Source organism: Halichoerus grypus, chromosome 15 (genome assembly GCF_964656455.1).
Source record: "Halichoerus grypus chromosome 15, mHalGry1.hap1.1, whole genome shotgun sequence".
Taxonomy (NCBI): Eukaryota; Metazoa; Chordata; class Mammalia; order Carnivora; family Phocidae; genus Halichoerus; species Halichoerus grypus.
The window spans coordinates 42,361,008-42,384,299 of NC_135726.1; the positions used below are offsets into that span (position 1 = coordinate 42,361,008).

General features: G+C 42.0%; 1 long non-coding RNA gene across 2 annotated transcripts; it reads right to left on the bottom strand.

The window, feature by feature from the left end:
- Nucleotides 1–5,119: 5,119 nt before the first annotated feature.
- On the bottom strand, nucleotides 5,120–23,194 carry LOC118520818 (uncharacterized). 2 transcript variants are annotated; one of them, XR_004909847.2, is made up of 3 exons: nucleotides 23,075–23,194; nucleotides 19,641–19,702; nucleotides 5,120–5,265 (listed from the first exon to the last, which is right to left on the bottom strand). It is a non-coding gene; the product is annotated as an uncharacterized LOC118520818 (long non-coding RNA). The 2 variants fall into 2 exon arrangements; XR_004909848.2 differs by lacking the exon at nucleotides 5,120–5,265 and adding an exon at nucleotides 6,287–6,407.
- Between the last annotated feature and the right edge of the window lie 98 nt (nucleotides 23,195–23,292).

The following is a 23,292-nucleotide window of genomic DNA, read 5'->3' on the forward strand; positions in this document are numbered from 1 at the left end:
CATTCCCACCGGAGGCTGCCAGATGGTTCATGTATTCATTCACAACCCACAGTCTTACAGAGTGGGGTCATTTGCTCACCATGCCGGCCCCTTTTTCTGCCTCCACATACCATTCTACTCCACCCAGAGGGCCATTACCCTAGCTGTGTGCTGGAGCAGCCCCCACTGACTTGTAAGAGTCGATTTTTAAATTTTCAGGAAATCTGCAAGCTGATTGTTAAACATAGTCATTATTAAAAATTAAATTATATGGGGGCACCTGGATGGCTCAGTCATTAAGCATCTGGCTTCGGCTCAGGTCATGATCCCATGATCCCAGGGAGCATCGGGCTCCCTGTCAGCGGGAGGCCTGCTTCTCCCTCTCCCACTCCCCCTGCTTGTGTTCCCTCTCTCACTGTGTCTCTGTCAAATAAACAAAATAAAATCTTTAAATAAAATAAATAAATAAATAAAATCTTTAAAAAATTAAATTATATGAGCATATGATTAAATAAATCGTATTAAAATACAAAGGTGAGAAATACCCCGGACACCATCCCTAATTATTTTATTATGTTTTACTAAGGTATTTCCTCTTGAGATTATTTATGACTGTTGTATCTTGGTTGGAATATAATAAAATGGTGTGCTACTGGACTTCTCTTCCCAATTCAGCTCTCTGGTTCAGTGACTTCACATTGGTAGCCTGAAATTGACTATGATGGGTACATTTACACCATGAAAAGTGCCAAACGAGACAAATCAGGGTTTCTTTTCTTTTGTTTGTAGGCGCTGGGATTTTGGCATATCTCTTGTGAGTAGGAGATAGGCTGGTGAATGGCAGAAGACACTCGTAGCAGAGTGGATAGGCTGAACACACACTCAGAGTATCAAGAGGTAGCAAAGGGCAGGAGCCAGTCTGAGAGATTTACAGGACCCGAGCACGAGGGAAATGAGAACAGAAAGGTCCCTAGAGCCTTAGTTGCAATGGAGGGAAGCCCCCTGCCCCAAGGAGTAATACACAGGAAGCTCCAGAAAGAACTATCACTGTTGCTGCTCAGGAAAGTGTGCCCCAACCCTACCCCCATCCCCAGCTAAACCCCCCAGACACCACTAACCTGTCTGTCTACACCTGGAGGAAGCAGACTGAGAAGAAATGAGGCTGAAGAAGTGGGGGGGGGGGCGCCTGGGTGGCTCAGATGGTTAAGCACCTGCCTTCGGCTCAGGTCATGATCCCAGGGGCCTGGGATCGAGCCCCGCATCGGGCTCCCTGCTCGATGCAGAGCCTGCTTCTCCCTCTCCCGCTGCCATTCCCTCCTCTTGTGCTCTCTGGCTCTATCTCTCTGTCAAATAAATAAATAAAATCTTTAAAAAAAAAAAAAAAAGAAGTGGTGGGTAAGGGCACAATGGGGTTGCCCTTCGGCAGAAGCTCCTACTAGATGGAGGGAGGGGCTGGCTGAGCATCCCCTTTCTTCTCTTGAAAAAGACCCCAGGTGTCTTCTGGGCCTCCCAGTGGGCCAGTGTGCTAGGCTGCCCTAACAAAGCACCACAGACTGGGTGGCTTCAACAACAGAAATTTACTTCTCACGGTTCTGAAGTCTACTAGTCTAAGATTAAGGTGTCCATAGGATTGGTTTCTTCTGAGGCCTCACTCTTTGGTTTGTAGATGATCATCTTCTCCCTGTGTCGTCACATAGTCTTTCCTCTGGGTGTATCTGTGTTCTGATCTCTTCTTATACGGACAGCATTTATGTTGGGTTAGGGCCCACTGAATTACCTCATTTCACCTTAATTCCCTCTTTAAAGGCCCTATTTCCAAAAATAGTCACATTCTGAGGTACTGGGAGTTAGGACTTCAACATAGGAATGTTTGGAGGATACAAATCAGCCAAGAGCCAGGAGTATCCGAGGAGGCTCTGGAGGCAAAGGTGGGATCCTGGGGGCCAACTGAACACAGCTAGCCCTGGGACAGAGGGACTGAGGGACTCTGGGCTCCTTGGGGCAGGCACTGTGTTGTATTTGCCTTCGTTTCCCAAATGCCCAGTACTACAGCTAGCACTTGGTGGTTTTCAATAAAATGTTTCTTCAGTGGAATGAGCATGTTGATAGAGAAAGAAAAGGAATCTCCTTCTCAGTACATTTTTTATGAACAGGTGAGGCTCCTTCCGGTTTATTTAAAGACAGGTGAGGGTCTTCATTTCCTTTAAGGTTGGTTCTCTTTGGAGCAGACAGGTGAGGACTAAGCCCAAACTTCATCTTGGCCTCCAACTATTCAGGCCCCACCATGTGCATCAAATCCCCAGGGCCCAGAACCCAGAGCTCTCCAAAGACCCAAGGGAGTATACACACATTCTGGGAGGAAATAATGTGTAGGGGCAGAACCACAGAGAAAAGAATGCAACGTCAAGATTCATGCACTTGATGAGACATAGTAAGTCAACTAGTTTCCACACCCATGTATTGTCACTTACCACTCCCTCATACGTTATCATCTTACTGTGGGATAGCAGGGCATTTCTATATTTTTGATATTTGATGGAGTGGGGCTCCCAAAGTCAAAGCCCTTGGGGCCCCAGGGGCTCTTAGATTGGTCCTGTGCCTGTTAGCTTTCCAGCTATGGAGGGAGTCCTAGGCAGGGTGACACAGCCGACGTCTCGCCCTCCAGTGCAGAGGTCTCCTCCTGGGAAGGACGCTGCCATCCCAGCAAGTGGCCATGAAAGCTTGAGGGGAGCTGCTTCTGAAGTAATGGGCTCTACAGCAGGCTCTAGATGAAAAACTTTTCTAGACATTTCCTGCTGGCCCCCTTTCCCACCAGGCATGAGGAGAGCTGCTCTGTGGGCCAGGATACAGGAGCTGAGGGTTTTCACTCCTGAGACTGGTTTCAGGAGTTGGTCAGTCAGTCTGGGAAGGAGACGGAGTGGCAGGAGTGTTTCAGAAAAAGGGCCAACATTTTCCTCTTCCCAGGAAGAGCACAGTGTGAGGAACATCTGCAGCATGGCTCGGCTGCAGGAAGAGCCTGAATCCTGATATCTGACATCAAGCCTAGCTTTAACAGCCCAACAGGGTTTTGAAAAAATGCCATTCCGTGTACTGCATGCAATTGTATGTAAAATAGGCCTGTGCTGAGCAAAGAAGCATCAATATCTATTACTTAGAAACAGATGAGAAGGCAAATCGGCAGCTGCTACGCAATCAGATGAAACCCCACTCCATTGTTTCGTGCCTTCAGATTTTTTTTTTTTAAGTGGGCCAAACTTTCCTTCTGCCTCCAGCATCTTGTGATTGTCAGCGGGTTCAGTGGTACCTTCCCATGACATGACTAATCAACTGTAGGATCGAGGCTCATAAACTGATTATCAAAGAACTTATTAAGACGTAACCCTTAAATGTGTGGGAGAACAATATGTAATCCAACATGAGGCATAAACAGCTCTGGAGTCCAAGCTTGCCGTCAAGCTCACTGTGGCTTTCTCGGAATGAATCCGGGCATATGGTGCCATAATGGAGCATGAATTTACAGCAACAGAGATGTACGAGGGAGATTAAAGCGTCATCTGTAAGGACATACTGCGTGGCAAAAAACAATTATTGTATTTTCTGCTTTGTATTATGAGGAACTTGATCCCTTTCCATAGAGTGTGGGCTCCCTCTGCTGCTGGCAGGAGACACCAGGACTCCAGGCACATGGGGCTCTTTGGGGACTTGAGCAGAGCAGGTGGCCCGTCCCGGGAGGGGAAAGACAGGGCTGAACACTGCAGAGGGACGGACTTGTTCTTAGCCTCTGCCTCTGTGGGAGCCTGGGACTATCAGAACTGCTTCCGCACGAGGAGCAAGAAATGGACTGAATAGGAAAACACAAAGGAGCTGTAAGCTGTACTGACAGACTCCATCACCTGTGTCCCCAGTGAAATATGTCACAGGAGTGGTGACTTGGTGCTGAAGGAGTGCCCACCCGAAGTGGCTCTTCTATCCCATTCTCTCTCTCTCTTCTCTTCCACACAGCCCCTGCCGGAAGCTCCTCTGGTTCTGTTTCAGACTTCTGCCAATAGTTGTGCTAGTTCTCGGGGTTCTGCCTTGTCCAAGGACGGCTGACTCCTGTAACACCAAGATTGCACCACCCAGAAGGCGCATCACCTTCCGCACTGCAGTAGGGGGACCCACCCCGTGCACCTGGCCACCCCCACTCCCAGCCCCCTACCATGGCTCCACTTCAGTGGACACTTCTCAGCAACACTCCCCCCACCGAGAACAGAAACATTTTATTTTTTTTTTTAATGTATTTATTCCAAGTAATCTGTCCACCCAATGTGGGGCTCCAACTTAGGACCCTGAGATCAAGAGTCACATGCTCCACCAACTGAGCCAGCCAGGCGCCCCTATAGAGCGGAAACACTTTATTTTTATTTTTTTAAAATATTATATTTATTTGAGAGAGAGAGAGAGAGAGAATGAGCAGGGGAGGGGCAGAGGGAGAGGGAGAAGCAGGCTCCCCGCAGAGCAAGGAGCCCGATGCGGGGCTCGATCCCAGAACCCTGGGATCATGACCTGAGCTGAAGGCAGACCCTTAATGACTGAGCCATCCAGGTGCCCCAGAGCAGAAACATTTTAATGCTGCAACTCTGATGTGTTCGTTTTGGCCAAACAAAAAAATACACGCCTAAACTTCAGCTGTTTCTGTTACTAAGAGGTAAGTGACAGATCATAAGCCCCAACCCCTGGAGATGGACTGGTGTGGGGGAAGCAGATGAGGCCCAGGGGTGGGGTCAGACATCCTACTCTTTGAAACGAGGACCACACTTTCTCCTCTGAGAACCATCAACCATCCTAAGCAAAACAGCTCATTCTCTGATAGTTTGGTTATTTGCATGGTCGGTATCTCAGACTCTGATTTCCCTCTTAAAGTTCTAATGGCCATGCTAATTTCCTTTCAATGAGCCAAAAGAGATGCCATGCATGTTAACTGACTTCCTGGTGATGCTAGCATTATTTTACTGGGTTTAATTAGATGCTGGGTGACGGGAGTGAGGATACTTGCTAGTTCTCTGGAGTATATATGCTGATATATGATCACCTGTTCTCACCTGCACCCTGCATAGTAAAGTGTTCAATTGTATTTCTGATGGTGTCCTCAGGAATGTACATTTATATTTTGTATCATTAATTTCAACACTTACAGCATTTATTCATTTGTTCATTTAGCAAGGAAGCAGCCACGGTCATCCAGATGAGAGAAGAAGGTGGCCTTGGCCAAGGCAGGTAGTGCAGGAGGTGAGGAGGGGTCAGATCCTGGAGAGATTTTTAAAGGCAGAGAACACAGGATATTGAAGTGAGTTGGATATGGGGTGAGACAGGAAGAGACCAGTCAAGGTGACTCTTAAGATCTTTGGTGTGCAGTCATGGGGGCACCTGTTTTTTTGACCTGGCTGCAAGGTGGTGCCATTTACTGAGACAGCGAACAACGGAGGTGGCAATTCTAAAGAAGTCAAGGAATTGCTTTGGGCACATTGACTTTGGATGCCTGTTAGACATCCTCACGACAATGCTGAGTGGGCAGGTGGATGTCCCGGCATTAAGTTCCGAAGGAGGGTGGGGCTGGAAATGGGATTTGAGACTCACCAGTGTGCAGCTGGTACTGGATGACGTTTCCATGGGCTGAGCACGCAAAGCCTGGGGCAGAGCCCTGGGGTATCTCACAGATAGAATCAAGGGGAGGAGCCAACCAGATCCAACAAGGCAGAAGCAAGAGGAAAACCAGGAAGCCAAGGCGGGGCAAGTATTTTGAGGAGCAAAGGATCCAAAAAAAAAAAAAAAAACGCTGATGGGTTGGAATTATGTCAATGACTCAGAACATAGCAGTTTCGGAAAATCCTGATTGGAATGGGTTCAAGAAAAAAAATGAGATGTGAAGAAGCAGAGACAGCAAATATAAACTACTCTCTCCAGGAGTTTGGCTCTAAAGCAGAGCAGAAAAACAGTATCCTAGTAGGAGGGGTTTGTAGCCTCAAGGGAGGTGTTTTGTTTTCACTGTGGTAAAATATACATAAAATTTACCATCTTAACCATTTTTATGTACAGTTCTACAGTGTTAAGTACATTTACACTGTTGTGCAATCTCCAGAACTGTTTCCATCTTGCAAAACTTAAACTTTATGCCCACTAAACAGCTCCCATGCCCTTCTCCCCTCGGCCCCTGAAAACCACCATTCTACTGTCTCTATAAATTCGACTACTCCAGTGTATTAGTCTGCTAAGGCTGCCATAACAAATTACCACAGGCTGGGTGGCTCAAACAACAGAGGTTTATTCTCTCATGGTACTGAAGGCTACAAGTTCACAATCCAGGTGTTGGCAGTGTTGGTCTCTCCTAAGGTCTCTCCCTTGGCTTGTAGATTGCGGCTTTCTCGCTGGGTCCTCCCATGGTCTTCCCCCTGTGTGCACACATCCCTGGTGTCTCTTCTTATTCTTTCAAGGACACGAGTCATACTGGATTAGGGCCCCACCAATAAGACCTCATTTAAACTTAATTACCTCTTTAAAGAACCTATCTCCAAATGTGGTCGCATTGGGGGCTACACTTCAACAAAGGAATTTAAGGGGGACATAATTCAGTCCATAACATCTAAGTACTTTTTTTATAAGCGGAATCATGCTGTATTTATCTTTTTGTGACTGACATAGTCTTCAAGGTTCATCCACATTGTAGCATGTGTCAGAATTCCTTTTTATGGCTAAATATAGTCCATTGTATGTACATACCATATTTTGTTCACCCATTCATTCATCAATGGACACTTGCATTGCTTCTGTCTTTTGGCTATTATGAATAATGCTCCTATTAACATGGGTGTACAGGTATCTTTTTCAGAGCCTGCTTTCAATTCTTTTGGGTATATATATAGACATGAACTGCTGGTTCATATGGTAATTCTATGTTTAATTTTTTGAGGAACGACAATACTGCTTTCCATTGCAGCTGCATCATTTTACGTTCCCACCAACAGTGCACAAGGGTTCCAATTTTTCCACATTCTCACCAACACTTGTTATCTTCTGTTTGTTTGTTTTTTTAATAGTAGCCATCCCAATGGGTGTGAGATGGTATCTTATTGCAGTTTTGATTTGCATTTCCCTAATGATTAGTGATACTGAGCATCTTTCCATGTGTTTGTTGGCCATCTGTATGTCTTTGTGGAAATGTCTATTCAAGTCCTTTGCCCATTTTGGAACTGGGTTGTTGTCTGTTTTTGTTTTGTTTTGTTTTGTTGCTGTTGAGTTATAGTTCTTCAAAAAGTCTAGATATCAACCCCTCATCCAATATACAATTTGTAAACATTTTCTTCCATTCTGTAGGTTGTCCTCATTCTGTTGGCAGTGTCCTTTGATGCACAGAAGATTTAAATTTTGATGAAGTCCAATATATCTATTTTTACTTTTGTTGACTGTGCTTTTGGTGTCATATCTAAGAAGTCATCGTCAAATCCAATATCCTGAAGCTTCCCCTGCAAGTTTTCTTCTAAAAGTTCTATAGTTTTAGTTCTTATGTTTGGGTCTTGGATGCATTTTGAGTTAATTTTTGTTATCTGGAGTAAGGTAAGGATAGGTTTTGTTTCTGTGTTTTTAAAGAAGGAAAATATTGTAGAATGTCTCTGGGCTGATGGAAGTGATGTAGGAGAGAGAAAAACTACGTGCAGGAGAAAGGAGAATAATTATAGAAGCAAAGTTCCAGAGTGGGTGAGAGAGGCTGCCATGAGGTGTTTAACAGATACTCTCTCCCAGACCACACGTCAGTCAGGATCCTCGGAGCCCTCTTATTGACAAGGTCTTGACCTTGGCCCCCATCCTGTCTTTGGCCTGCCCAGCCCAGTCTTAGCAAAGAATCCTGCTAAGTCATCACCTACCCAGATAACTTACCAAGTTCCTCATCCCCCACCCTTGCTGTCTGAGCCCTTGACCTGCCTTTTGCAAGTATCCCATCAGGCCAGTTTAGTAAAAATCCCCCGCCCTCAACATCTCCTCTTAATAATTTCCCAACCACTGACCTCCTCACACTGCTCCTTGCCCATAAATCCCCACTAGTCTTTGTTGAGCCCGAATTTGCCATAATCTCAAATAAAGTCCTTCTTACCATTCTAACAAGTGTCAGAGTTATTTTTTCTTTAACACATTCAGGGGTGCTGGGTTGCTCTGTTGGTTAAGCCTCCCATTCCTTTTTTTTTTTTTTAAGATTTTATTTATTTATTTGACAGAGAGACACAGCGAGAGAGGGAACACAAGCAGGGGGAGTGGTAGAGGGAGAAGCAGGCTTCCTGCCGAGCAGGGTGCCCGATGCGGGGCTCGATCCCAGGACCCTGGGATCATGACCTGAGCCGAAGGCAGACGCTTAACGACTGAGCCACCCAGGCGCCCCAAGCCTCCCATTCTTGATTTTGGCTCAGGTCATGATCTCTGGGTCATGATCGAGCCCCTCGTTGGGCTCCATGCTCAGCACAGAGCCTGCTTGTCCCTCTTCCTCCCCCTCTGCCCCTGCTCCCACTTGTACTCAGTCCCTCTTTCTCTTTCTCTCTAAAATAAATAAAACAAATAAAATCTTTAACATGTTCAAATGGGGGTGTTGGTCTAAGTAGGAGCATGAACAGTTCATCTGTTGCTCTGAAAATTAGCTATTTTAGAATCCAGAAAAATAATTAAGAAGCAGTTGGAGATCCTAAGAGAGTAAGGAAGATACGTGGTCAATGGAACAGGAATTTAAAAGCCCCATTAATTGGGACAAAGAAGGTTATTTAAACAAAATAGAGAATGTACATCTACTAGGTCCATCTACTAGATATATTGACAAGTTAAATAAGAATGCAACACTATTATAAAAACAAGGAGAGATCTATAGAAACACAATACTATGTCAAGAACTTTCAATACTTCTTTAGTCTTTGATAGATCCATAAATAAAAAAAATTAACAGGTATATAGAAGATATAAATAGCTTCCTATTTTGTATGGAACTTGTCCATAACCAATAAAGAATACTTTTCCAATCCCTTAAAACAGTCATCAAAATTAATCACAAATAATACAATAGGGAAAAAAAAACTCAAGATTTTATACAAGCCCACATTCTCTCACTCCAGTGCCAATTAAAAAAAAAAAAAGCAACAACAACAACAGTTAAAAGAATTCAACTTCTTGAAATGCTAAAATCTTCTGGTGGGCCATAGTTTTTTTCAACAAACATTTCCAGCTTTCCATTTTCTAGGCACAGAGTAGGACTGCACTTTGCCCCCTTTGATGTCAGGCACAGTCTACTGATTTGCTTTGGCCAATGAAACGTGGAGAGAAATGATGGGTATCATTTTGGGGGGACACTTAAGGGGACAGTGAGCAGTTGACCAGGTTGTCTCTGCCACGGCAACTGGTATCACCAAGATGGCAGTTGCTCCATTAGCCTGGGTCTCAGACTGGGGAGACATGAAGCAGAGCCCCTTGCTAACCTCAGTGGACAGGCAGAATGAGCAGGAAATAAACTTTTGTTGTTTTAAGCCATCCAGATTTTGAATTTTTTGTTATTACAGCATAGCCAGTCCATCCCAACTGTCATCACGAGCCTCCCAAGTCTCTTCTCAGCCAAGGACATCAAAACTGCAAACTGGAGACTAGGAAACAGGTGTTATTTTCAAAACGATGGACTGACCACTCAGTTCTTCTCTTCTCCCTCCTGAGACCCTACACAAATGATAGTAAGGAACTAAACTGGGAACACATCCATAATGACAAAGAGTACAGAAAGTGGTCCATCTGGGGAAGAGAGTTAAAAAAAAAAAAAAGTTTCTGCAACTCTGTCAAGCTGATAGAGAAGGGATAACAGATGACACAGCACAGAGGTGGTTGCTGATCTTCCCTAAAGAATTCCAAAGATGCGCAGGACAGAGGATGCAAGAGGCTGGGTCAAAAACAAGGGGGTTACTTGAAAGACTGCCTTTAACAGTGCAGTCCCATCCCCTCCCCTAGTTCAGAATGCGGGGCCACAGAACATCAACTCCACAAATGAAACATCAGAGTACCTCCGTGAAGAAATTTTAAGAACTCCAGAAAAAGGGAGAAGAAAAGGAAGAAGGAAGAAGAGGTGAAAGAAGGGAGAAGGAAAAAGGAAAAGACAGAAAAGGAGACAGATATGTATTAGCTTGGTAAGGGCTGCCATAAAAAAGTTCCACTAAAAGGAAAAAAAAAAACTGAAAGGATAGAGAACTAATTTGATTAAAGAATAATAATAGATAAAATAATAAATAAAAATAAATTAAATTATAGATATTTTTAAATTATTATCATAAGTGTATTCAATGTTATTGCATTCAAAATCAAGAACAAGATACTATGTAAATGGCGCAATCAGAGAACGAGAAAAGGCTCCTCTAAAATAAAACTATGATGCTGAAATAAATTATCTAGAAGGCTCAGAAGATACAACAGAAGAAATCTTCCAGAACATAGAGAACAAGAGATGGAAGACACGAAAGAAGAGACATAGAAGGTCTAGCCAGGAGGTCCAGTTTTAGAAGTGCTCCAGAAAAAGAGAAACCAGAGAGAAGAAAATTATCAGACGAACAATACAACAAAATCCCCCAAAGGTGAAAGAGACAAGTGTCCGTGTTTAAAAGACCTACGAAGCAAACAGCTTAAGGACTTTTAATAGACCCACATCTTTGCAAAATTTTAGAACATTGGAAAAAAAGAAAAGATCCTAAAAGCTCAAGAAAAAAAAAAAAATACCACTTATGAAGGAACATATACCAGATTTTTTATATAACTAAATGTTGGAAAACAGAGGAGCTCTACTTTCAGACTTCAGGGGAATGACTGCTAAACGCTATTGAGTCCTGAACTGACAAGAAAACAAACACCTGTCGTGAAGGTTCTTTGAACAACTGGAGAGATATGATGTGGGCTGTACATCAAGCAAATGATATTATTTTATCTGTATTAATTTATTGGATGCAATAATTGTATTATAGTTATGTATGAGATGTCTTTGTTCTTAGGATATATATACATAGGAGTGAAGTGACATGATATCTACAAGGTACTTTCAAATGGCTCAGAAAAATATGTGTATAGATAGAGGTAAAGCAAATATGGCAAAATCTTAATCTTATATATTAGTGAATCTATGTGACAGGTCCATAAGTATTCTTTGTACCATTCATTCCATTTTTTATAGATTTGATATTTTTCAAAATGAAAAGTAAGCAGTTTAAAAAATACTACCAATACATAACAAAGCTGGAAAGGAAAATATCAAATAATTTATTTCTTAATTATTAATTTAAAATAATTTGAAGGGAAACTTATTTTATCTAGACATCTATAGCTGGCCAAAGAGTCAAATGTAAGAGTTGATTCAATATTCAGACATAGAAAAACAAAGAAAATTTACCGGCCATACTCTTTTTTTCATAAAGAATTACTTGAAGATGTGCTTCAACAAAATGAGGGGTTGAACCAGGAAAGAAAACAAGGAATCCAAGAAACAGAGGATACAACCCAAGACAGTAACAAGGGGAAATCCAGAATGACAGGTATGCTCCAGGCCTAGAGAAAAACACGTCCAGATTAAAGAGGGAGGAGGAAAGCCTTTATAAGATAAGTCTCTGATAATCAAAGTGAAGCCTGCGAGAATATATGATGAAGAGTTCAGAAAAGAAATGTTCGGGACGCCTGGGTGGCTCAGTCATTAAGTGTCTGCCTTCAGGTCAGGTCATGATCCCAGGGTCCTGGGATCAAGCCCCGCATCGGGCTCCTTGCTCAGTGAGGAGCCTGCTTCTCCCTCTCTCACTCCCCCTGCTTGTGTTCTCTCTCTGGCTGTCTCTCCCTCTCTGTCAAATTAATAAATAAAAAACTTTAAAAAAAAAAAGAAAAGAAATGTTCAATTATCTTTGATAAAGAAAAACAAAGGGCAACCCTAAGTTCATTGCAGCATTATTCACAATAGCTAAGAAATGGAAACAATCCAAGTATCCATTGATAAAGAAAATGTGGTGTACACACACACACACACACACACGCGCGCGCGCAGGACTATTATTCAGCCATAAAAAAGAAGGAAAGCCTGCCTTTTGCAACAATATGGATGCACCTTGAGGACATTATGTTAAGTGAAATGAGTAAGACAAAAAAGACAAATACTTCATGATCTCACTTGTAGATAGGATCTAAAAAAGTCAAACTCATAGAAACAGAGTAAATTGGTAGTTGCCAGGGGTTGAGGGGTGAAGGAAATGGGAAGATGTGGCTAAAGGACACAAACTTGCAGTTATAAAATTAGTAACATCTGGGGCGCCTGGGTGGTGCAGTCAGTTAAGCGTCAGGTTGGGTTTTGGGTTTTGGCTCAGGTTGTAATCTGGGAGTTGTGAGATCAAGCCCCGAGTCTGGTTCCATGCTCAGCAAGGAGTCTGCTTAAGACTCTCTCTCCCTTTCCCTCTGCCGCCCCCTCACTGTTCTCTCTAAAATAAATAAATAAATATTTAAAAAATAAGTTCTAGGGATCAAAATGTACAGCATGATGATAAAAGTTAATAATACTGTGTTATATACTTGAAACTTGCTAAGAAAGTAGATCTTAAATATTTTCACCACACACACACACACACAAAGGTAGTTATGTGAGGTGATGGGTGTGTTAACTGATCTTATTGTGGTAATCATTTCACAATATATACCTGTAGCAAATCATGTTGTAAATCTTAAACTTACATAGTGTTATCCATCAATTATATTTCAATAAAGCTGGTGAAAAATACTTTAAAAAATAATAGGCAAAGCTTTAAAAAAAAGAAAAGAAAAATAGACACAATTAAAAACTCCAGCAAAAGCAAAAATTTGAACAAGAAAATAAATAGCACAGTACACTACTTGGCTCTGTGTTGAACAATATTTTAAAGTCATAACTTAGGGAAACAAAATGTGTCACTACAAAAAAATCAACTAAATACAAAAGAAGGCAGTCATGGAGAAAATGAGGAACAAAAATGTTATAAGACATACATAAAACAAATAACAAAATGCAAAAGTAAGTGCTAAATAAAAAACAGGATTCAACTACAGGCTGTCTACAAGAGACTCACTTTAGATCTGAGGACATAAATAGGTTGAAAGTGAAATGATGGAAAAATATATTCCATACAAATAGTAACCAAAAGGAAGGAATGGCTATCAGACAAAATAGACCTGAAGTCAAAAACTGTTACAAGAGACAAAGAAGGGCATACTACAATGATAAAAGGGTCAATTCACCAAGAAGAAATAACAATTATAAAAATACATGTGTCAAACATCAGAGCTCCTAAATATTTGAAGCAAACATTGACAGAATTGAAGGGAGATAGCTCTCCAAGAATAGTAGGAGACTTCAATATCCCACTCTGAATAATGGAAGTAACAATAAGACAGAAGATCAATAAGAAGATAGAGGACCTGAACAACACTATAGCCCAGTTGGACCTAACTGATAGATACAGAGCACTCTACCCAGCAACAGCACAGCACACATGCTTCTCAAGTGCACATGGGACAGTCTCAGGATAGACTATATATTAGGCCACAAAACAAGTCTTAATACATTTAAGAGACTGAAATCATACAAGATATCTTTTCTGATCACAGTGGAATGAAACTAGAAATCAACAGTAGAAGGAAAACTGGAAAGTCCACAAATATGTGGAAACTAAACAACAACTCTTTAGCACCCAATAGAGCAAAGAAGAAATCACAAAGGAAATTAGAAAATATCTTCAGACAAATAAAAATGAAAAGACATCATACCAAACTTATGGGATGTAACAAAAGCCGTGCTAAGATAGAAATTTAGAGCCATAAACATATTTTAAAACAAGAAACATCTCAAATCAACACCTTAATGAACTAGAAAAAGAATAAACTAATCCCAAAGCTAGCAAAAGGAAGGAGATAATAGAGATTATGGCAAACATAAATAAAATAGAAAACAGGAAAATAGAGAAGATCAACAAAACCAATAGTTGGTCTTTGAAAAGATCAAAGTTTAAAAACCTTTAGCTAGACTAACTAACTAAAAAAAGAAGACTCAAAGAACTAAAGTCAGAAATAGAAGAGGGGACATTACTACTGGTTTTATAGAAATAAAAAGGATATAAAAAGAAATTAAAAGGAATATCTATATACCAACAAATTGGAGAATCTAGATGAAATGTTCAAATTCCTAGAAACACACAACCTAGTGAAGACTGAATCATGAAGAAAGAGAAAATCTGAATAGACCAATAACTAGTAGGGATACTGAATCAGTAATCAAAACCTACCAACAAAGAACAGTCCAGGAGCGCCTGGGTGGCTCAGTCAGTTAAGCATCTGCCTTCGGCTCGGGTCATGATCCCAGGGTCCTGGGATCGAGCCCCCCATCAGGCTCCCTGCTCAGCGGGGAGCCTGCTTCTCCCTCTCCCTCTGCCTGCAGCTCCCCCTGCTTGTGCTTGCTCTCTCTCTGTCTCTCTGTCAAATAAATAAATAAAATCTTAAAAAAAATATTTAATTAAGAAAAAAATAAGAATAGTCCAGGAACACATGGTGAATTCTGACAAACACTTAAAGAAGAATTAACACAAATGCTTCTCAAACTCTTCCAAAAATATAAAAGAGAAGGGAACACTTCCTAACTCATTCTATGAGGCCAACATTACCCTGAAACCAAAGTCAGACAAGGCCACTACATGCAAAAAAAACAAAAACAAACAAACAGAAAACTACAAATATCCCTTATGAACACTGATGCAAAAATCACCAACAAAATAGTAGCAAACAGAATTCAAAAGCATATTAAAAGGACTATACACTATAACCAAGTGGGATTTATTCCTGGAATACAAGATATTTCAGCATATGAAAATCAAAGTAATATGCCATGACAACAGAATGAAGGCAGGAAAAAACCCGTATCATTGCCTCAATTGATACATAAAATGCATTTGACAAAATTCAACATCCTTTCATGAGAAAAACACTCAACAAACTAGGAACAGAAGGAAACTACTTCCACATAACGAAGGCCATATATGGAAAACCCATAGCTAACATACTTGATGGTGAAAGTGTGAAAGCTTTTCCTCTAAGATAAGGAACAAGACAAGAATGCTTGCTTTTACCATATCTATTTCACATAGTACTAGAAGTCCTAGCCAGAGCCATTGGGCAAGAAAAAGAAATAAAAGGCATCCAAATTTGAAAGGAAGAAGTAAAGTGATCTCTGTCCACAAACAACATGATCTTACATGTAGAAAAGCCTAAAGATTCCATTAAAAAAAACTAGAACTAGGGCGCCTGGGTGGCTCAGTCGTTAAGCGTCTGCCTTCGGCTCAGGTCATGATCCCAGGGTCCTGGGATCGAGTCCCACATCGGGCTCCCTGCTCGGCGGGAAGCCTGCTTCTCCCTCTCCCGCTCTCCCTGCTTGTGTTCCTGCTCTCGCTGTCTCTCTCTCTGTCAGATAAATAAATAAAATCTTTTAAAAAAATAAATAAATAAAAAATAAAAAAATAAAAAAACTAGAACTAATAAACTCAGCAAAGTTGCAGGATACAAAATCAACACAAAAATCAGTTGCATTTCTATACATTAACAGTGAACCATCAGAAAAGAAAATTAAGAAAAATAATTCCATTTATATTAGCATTAAAAAAGAGCAAAATAGGGGCACCTGGGTGGCTCAGTCGTTAAATGTCTGCCTTCAGCTCAGGTCCTGATCCCAGAGTCCTGGGATCGAGCCCCGCATCGGGCTCCCTGCTCGGCGGGAAGCCTGCTTCTCCCTCTCCTACTCTCCCTGCTGTGTTCCCTCTCTCGCTGTCTCTCTCTGTCAAATAAATAAATAAAATCTTTAAAAAAAAAATAAAAAAAATAAAAATAAATAAAATCTTAAAAAAATAAAAAATAAAAAAAAATTTAAAAAAAAGAGCAAAATACTTAGAAATAAACTAAACCAAGGAGGCAAAAGGCTTGTACATTAAACTTCAAAATGTTGCTTAAAGAAATTAAAGGAGGGCGCCTGGGTGGCTCAGTTGGTTAAGCGACTGCCTTCGGCTCAGGTCATGATCCTGGAGTCCCTGGATCAAGTCCCGCATCGGGCTCCCTGCTCAGCAAGGAGCCTGCTTCTCCCTCTGACCCTCCCCCCTCTCATGTGCTCTCTCTCTCTCATTCTCTCTGTCTCAAATAAATAAATAAAAAATCTTTAAAAAAAAAAAAAAAAGAAATTAAAGGAAACACAAATAAATGGAAAGACATCCTATGTTCATGGATTGGAAGGCTTAATATAGTTAAGATGTCAATACTGCCCCATATTGACCTACAGATTCAATGTAATCTCTATCAAAATCCCAATGATTTTTTTTCAAAAATAGAAAAATTTATTCTAAAAGTCATATGGAATCTCAGGGGACCCCAGATAGCCAAAACAATCATGAAAAAGAATGAAGTTGGAGGTCTCACACTTCTTGATCACAAAATTTACTACAAGGTGACAGCATTCAAAATGGTGTAGTACTGGGCGCCTGGGTGTTTCAGTTGGTTAAGCGACTGCCTTCGGCTGAGGTCATGATCCTGGAGTCCCGGGATCAAGTCCCACATCAGGCTCCCTGCTCAGCAGGGAGTCTGCTTCTCCCTCTGACCCTCCCCCCTCTCATGCTCTCTCTCTCTCATTCTCTCTCTCAAATCAATAAATAAAATCTTTAAAAAAAACAAAAAAAACAAAATGGTGTAGTACTGGCACAAACAGACAAACAGAGCAATGGACTATAATGGAGAGCACAGAAATAAACTCTCACATACATGGGCAAATAACTTCTGGCACGGGTGCCAAGACCATTCAATGATGAAAGGACAGTCTTTTCAACAAATGGGGATGGGAAAACTGGATATCCACATGCAAGAAGGAGGAAGAAGAGGAATAAGAGAAGAAGCTGGACCTTTACCTTACACCACATACAAAAAATAAATCAAAATAGGTCAAAGACCTAAACAAAAACTAAAACTATAGAACTTCCGGAAGAAAACAAAGGGGGTAAGCTTCATGACATTGGATTGGCAACAACTTCTTGGATATGACATCAAAAGCACAGGCAACAAAAAAGAAAAAGTAGGTAAGCTGAATTTCATCAAAATTACAAAATTTTGTGCATCAAAGGACACTATCAACAGAGGGAAAATGCAACCCAGAGAATGGGAGAAAATATTTCCAAATCATACGTTTACATATAAATATATAAAAAAAACTCCTACAACTTGAGGCACCTGGGTGGCTCAGTTGGTTAAGTGTCTGACTCTTGATTTCGGCTCAGGTCATGATCTCAGGGTCCTAGGATGGAGCCCTGCGTTGGGCTCCATGCTCAGCAGAGAGTCTGCCTGAGGATTCTTTCCCTCTCCTTTTGCTCTTCCCCCGGCTCCAGCGCATGCATGCATTCTCTCTCTCTCAAATAAATAAATCTTAAAAAAATAAAGAACTCCTACAACTCAACAACAAATGAAGAAACAACCCAGTATATAAAATGGACAAAAGACTTGAATAAACATTTCTAAAGATATACAAATAGCCGATAAGCCCATGAAAAGATGCTCAACATCACTAATTTAAATGCATAGCAAAACCAGATGAGAGGGCACCTGGGTGGCTCAATCGGTTAAGCGTCTGCCTTCAGCTCAGGTCATGATCTCAGGGTCCTGGGATCGAGTCCCGCATCGGGCTCCCTGTTCAGCAGGGAGTCTGCTTCTCCCTTTCCCTCTGCCTGCCGCTCCCCCTGCTTGTGCTTTCTCTCTGTCACATAAATAAATAAAATCTTAAAAAAAAAAAAAAACCACGATGAGATAGAACATCATGTCCAGTGGGATGGCTATTATCCAAAAACAGAAAATAACAAGTGTTGGCAAAATGTGGAGAAATTGGAATGCTTGTGCGTTACTGGGATGTATGTGGGAATATAAAATAACACAGCCACTGTGGAAAATTGTACAGCGATTCTTCAGAGAAAACTAAACATAAAATCACCATATGATCCAGCAATTCTTTTTCTGGATATATACCCAGAAAAAGTGAAAGCAAGGACTAACAGATATTTGTACATCATATCAGCAGCATTAATCACAATAGCCAAAAGGTGGAAAGAATACAAGTGTCCACTGATGAATGGATAATTAAATGTGATGTATATGTAGAATGGAATATTATTCTGCCTTATAAAGGAAGGAAATTTTGACATGTGCTACAATATGGAAGAACCTTGAGGACATCATGCTAAGTGAAATAAGCCAGTCACAAAAGGACAACCGTTGCATGATTCCACTAAATGAAGCATCTGGAGTAGTCAAGTTCATAGAGACAGAAAGTAAAATGGTGGTTCAGGGGCTAGGGAAGGAGGGAATGAAGAGTTACTGTTTAATGGGTACAGAGTTTCAGTCAAGAAAGATGAAAACGTTCTGGAGATAGTGGTGTGAAAAATAATAAAGAGAAATATCACTAAAATGGAGCAGGGAAGCTAGAAGGGGAGGTGACAATGAGGAGCCTTATCATTCAACATCAATTATAGGAAGAATTGTCAATTATGTACCCCAACAGAAGAATCCTCAACAGGAAAGAATCATCAATTACAGGCCCCATAACAAAAAGATGTCCATTGCATCTCCTATAAGAAATCACCCTCCAGGGCGCCTGGGTGGCTCAGTTGGTTAAGCGACTGCCTTCGGCTCAGGTCATGATCCTGGAGTCCCTGGATCGAGTCCCGCATCGGGCTCCCTGCTCAGCAAGGAGCCTGCTTCTCCCTCTGACCCTCCCCCCTCTCATGTGCTCTCTCTCTCTCATTCTCTCTGTCTCAAATAAATAAATAAAATCTTTAAAAAAAAAAAAAAAAAGAAATCACCCTCCACCTGGGGCGCCTGGGTGGCTCAGTTGTTAAGCATCTGCCTTCGGCTCAGGTCATGATCCCAGGCTCCTGGGATCGAGCCCCACGTCGGGCTCCCTGCTCAGCAGGAAGCCTGCTTCTGCCACTCCCCCTGCTTGTGTTCCCTCTCTAGCTGTGTCTCTCTCTGTCAAATAAATAAATAAAATAAAATCTTTAAAAAAAAAAAAAAAAGAAATCACCCTCCACCTACAACTCAGCCAATGAGAAACCACCATCACCTTGGACTTGTGCTTTTCTCCAATTGAATTTGTTCAAAACAACCCCTCCCATCTTCCTCATTCTTCTCCATAAAATAAGATTCCTCTCCTTTGTTGGACTTGCCTATCGTTTTGCCATAGCTTGTTTGTCCCAAATTGAGATTCTCCGTTATTCCCAAATAAACCCATTTTTGCTGGTAAAAGAACTAACCCTTTTATTGTTAAGGTTAACAGGGGGGATGGTTGCACAACAATGTGAATGTACTTAATGCCATTGAATTATATGCTTAAAAATGGTTAATATGGTAATCTTTATGCTATGCATCTTTTACCACAATTTTTAAAAAGGAACAAAAGAACTGGAAAAGCTATTTTTAACTTTTAGAATCAACCTATAGACAAAACAGAAAGACTTCATTATGATTGCAGATCAGAATACCAATAAGATGTAGAAATACAAGCACAGATAATAGAAGCTGAGAATTTACAAAAAAAGATGTGAGCTTACGGGAGGTAGAGATGTTAATATCTTCATCCTCTCAAGCTGAGAGTGAAAAGGCACCATCTGTCCTTGACGGAATAAGAAATAGAAAGTGTAAGTATATTGTTAAAAATACAACAATAACCAACTTTAGAACTAAAACTAGTAATATGTGTATTAAGAAACTAAGAGGGAAGGAACAGAGGGGTTCTGGAAATGTGTTAAATCCATATCCACCATTGGATGAGATCATTTGAAAATGTCTGTAGTATACAAATTAAGAAATAATAATATAGATGTTATTTAAATAGCCTTTTATAAAAAATGATGTTATTTGTTTGATGTTATTTATTGAGCCACCCAGGCACCCCATCAGTATTCTTTTGTAATTGATTACATTCTATTTTTATCTTTATTTCTTTTTAAAAAAATATTTTATTTTAGGGGACCTGGGTGGCTCAGTCGGTTAAGCGTCTGCCTTTGGCTCTGGTCCTGATCCCCGGGTCCTGGGATCGAGCCCCCCATCAGGCTCCCTGCTCAGGGGAGAGCCTACTTCTCCCTCTGCCTCTCCCCCTGCTTGTACATGCGCGCACTCACTCTCTCTCTGCCAAATAAATAAATAAAATCTTAAAAACAAGAATACTGATAAATTGAGTTCTTTGGGGAGAAAAACAGCAAAATATTAAAATGGCTAGAAAGCATAATCAGGAAAAATAATAATGCAAATAAACAAATCAACAATCCCTAAAATGGATGGAACTACACAATTTTTTTTAAAGATTTTATTTATTTATTTGACAGAGAGACACAGCGAGAGAGGGAACACAAGCAGGGGGAGTGGCAGAGGGAGAAGCAGGTCTCCCACGGAGCAGGGAGCCCGATGCGGGGCTCGATCCCAGGACCCTGGGATCATGACTTGAGCCGAAGGCAGACGCCCAATGACTGAGCCACCCAGGCGCCCCTGGTAGCCATATATTTTTAAAATGTGAAACCCTGGAATATGCTGAATGGTTCTCTAGAAATTAAAATTATCTTGAGAAGAAACAAAAAACCTGAACAGGCTGATGACCCTAGAGAAATGTGAAAAGAAGTCAAAATAATATATTTATTTTTAAAAGATTTTTACTTGTCAGAGAGAGAGAGAGAAAGAGAACACAAGCAGGGGGGAGCGGTAAGCAGAGGAAGAAGCAGGCTCCCTCAGAGTTAACAGACTGAGCCACCCAGGCATCCCAAAATAATATATTTAAAAGAGAGGTCCAACTCAGATGGTTTTATGGAGAGTCCTCTGATTTCCCCACAATAGTCACATAACTACATAAAGAAGTTATAACTTTGTGATTTATTTTTTCAAACTTTAAATATCTGATCCATTGGTAATGCATTTAGATTTAAGGAAGGAGGTGAGACTCCCTGTCTGCTGATTCTGGTTTCCTCATTTCCTCATGAGTGAGTGCCACTTGAGCACCAGCTCAGCTAGGGCTGCCTCCTCCAGTGCCCTGGAGTAGAAATCCTGTGAGCCATTATATCACCCATTTCACAAATGGGCCACAAAGGGTTTCTACCGTGATGCCCTTAAAACTCCGGACTACCATTTGTATAATCTCTCCTTCTTATATCTTTTTTTAAAGATTCTCTTATTTTTTTTGAGAGAGAGAGATAGAGACAGCATAAGTTGGGGGGGGGGGGTGGATAGGGAGAGGGAGACTCCCAAGCCGACTCAGCACTAAGCACAGAGCCCTACCCAGAGCTTAATCTCAGGACACCGAGATCATGATCTGAGCTGAAACCAAGAGCCCGGAGCTTAACAGACTGTTAACACCCAGGCACCCCTAAAGATTTTTATTTTTAAATAATCTCTACACCCAACCTGGGGCTGGAACTCACAACCCCGAGATCAAGAGATGCATGCTCCACTGACTGAGCCTGCCAGGTGCCCCTCTCCCCCTTAAATCTTGCCAGTTTACATATTAGAGAAAAGAATCATTAATGTTTAAAATCAAAATGTCTAGTGAATGTCTAATTCAAAAGACTTGGATTCTCTACCCAAGAATTGAAATATTTATATGCTAATGAGGTCCACACAGCAGCATTATTCACAATACCCAAAAAGTGGAAAAAACATGTGTCCATTGACAGATTAGTGGATAAACAAAAGTGGTATATACATATAATGGAATTTTCTTCAGCCCTAGGAAGTAAGAAAATTCTAACATATGCTACGAATGGATGAACCTTGAACACAGTATGCTAAGTGAAACGAAACGACAAATACTGCATGATTCCACTTACATGAAGTAGAGTAGTCAAAATCATAAAAGACAGAAGAACTTGAGGACTTGTTATTGAATGGGTATAGTTTCAGTTTTACTAGATGAAAAGAGTTCTAGACATTGGTTTCAAAACAATGTTGATGTATTTAACACTATTGAACCAAACACTTAAAAATGGTTAAAATGGTAAATTTTATATTTTGCCTCAACTGAAAAAAACAGCAGGTGAATAACATGCATGAGTCAAGGGTTTAGGGGGCTGTCCCCCTCCACACACAACAATGTCCCCATTCTAAAGGTGCCCTCCCCCCCCCAGGGAGTTCACACAACACAGTTGCCCCCAAAAGGTCCTCCCACAGGCCCTTGTGTGCTCATGGGATGGGGGTGCAGTGGGGGTGTCTGTGTGGGGGTGTCTGTGTGGGCTGGAGTGGGAGTGTGAGGTGGGGTAGAAGTGTCTGTGTGGGGTGGGGTAGGAGTGTGTGTGTGGGTTGGGGTCGGTAGGGTGGGGGGTGTCTATGGGGGTTGGACTGGGAGTGTGAGATGGGGTAGAGGTGTCTGTGGGGGCTGGGGGTGTCCGTGTGGGTTGGACTGGGAGTGTGAGATGGGGTAAAGGTGTCTGTGGGGGCTGGGGGTGTCCGTGTGGGTTGGACTGGGAGTGTGAGGTGGGGTAGAAGTGTCTGTGGGGGCTGGGGGTGTCCGTGTGCGTTGGACTGGGAGTGTGAGATGGGGTAGAGGTGTCTGTGGGGGCTGGGGGTGTCCGTGTGGGTTGGACTGGGAGTGTGAGGTGGGGTAGAAGTGTCTTTGGGGTGGTGTCTGTGTGGGGCAGGGTGGAGTGGGGTGGGGGGGTTGTCTGGAAGTTTACACCACACCCCACAGCCCAGCTCCAACCTCTGAGGAAAGGACCATCTGGGCCGAGTCTCGGCGTCCAAGTTTGCTTTAACTTGGCTTCTTAATGGCCGGGTGACAGCGACTGTCTTCTTCCCGATCCCTTCCCCCAGCCCCCAACCCCTGACCCATTTTAAGTGTACAATTTAGTGTCTTTTTAGCAAATGCAAGAGTGGTGCAACTATCACCGCAATCCAGTTTTTGGACATTTCCCTAAGCCCACTTTGCCTTTCTGAATCCCCGCGTCCTCAACTGTAAATGGAGATGACACGAGGCTAGCACGGATCGGCCACCGGCAGATTTTACCTATTATTATACTTGCTGATGACGGTCTGTTTTTATATTACTATCCTTTCCCTCTCGCAGTGCGACCTAGCCCACCGCGCCAGCGCGAGGACCGCGTCCAGTGGGGGCGAGGAGGTGGGACTGGGGTCGCGAAGGCTCGGCGTGGGTTCTGCCCAGGCGGCCCGTACCGCCCCACCGCCTGCGATCGCGCAATCGGGCCTCTCCCGGCGCCCTGGCTG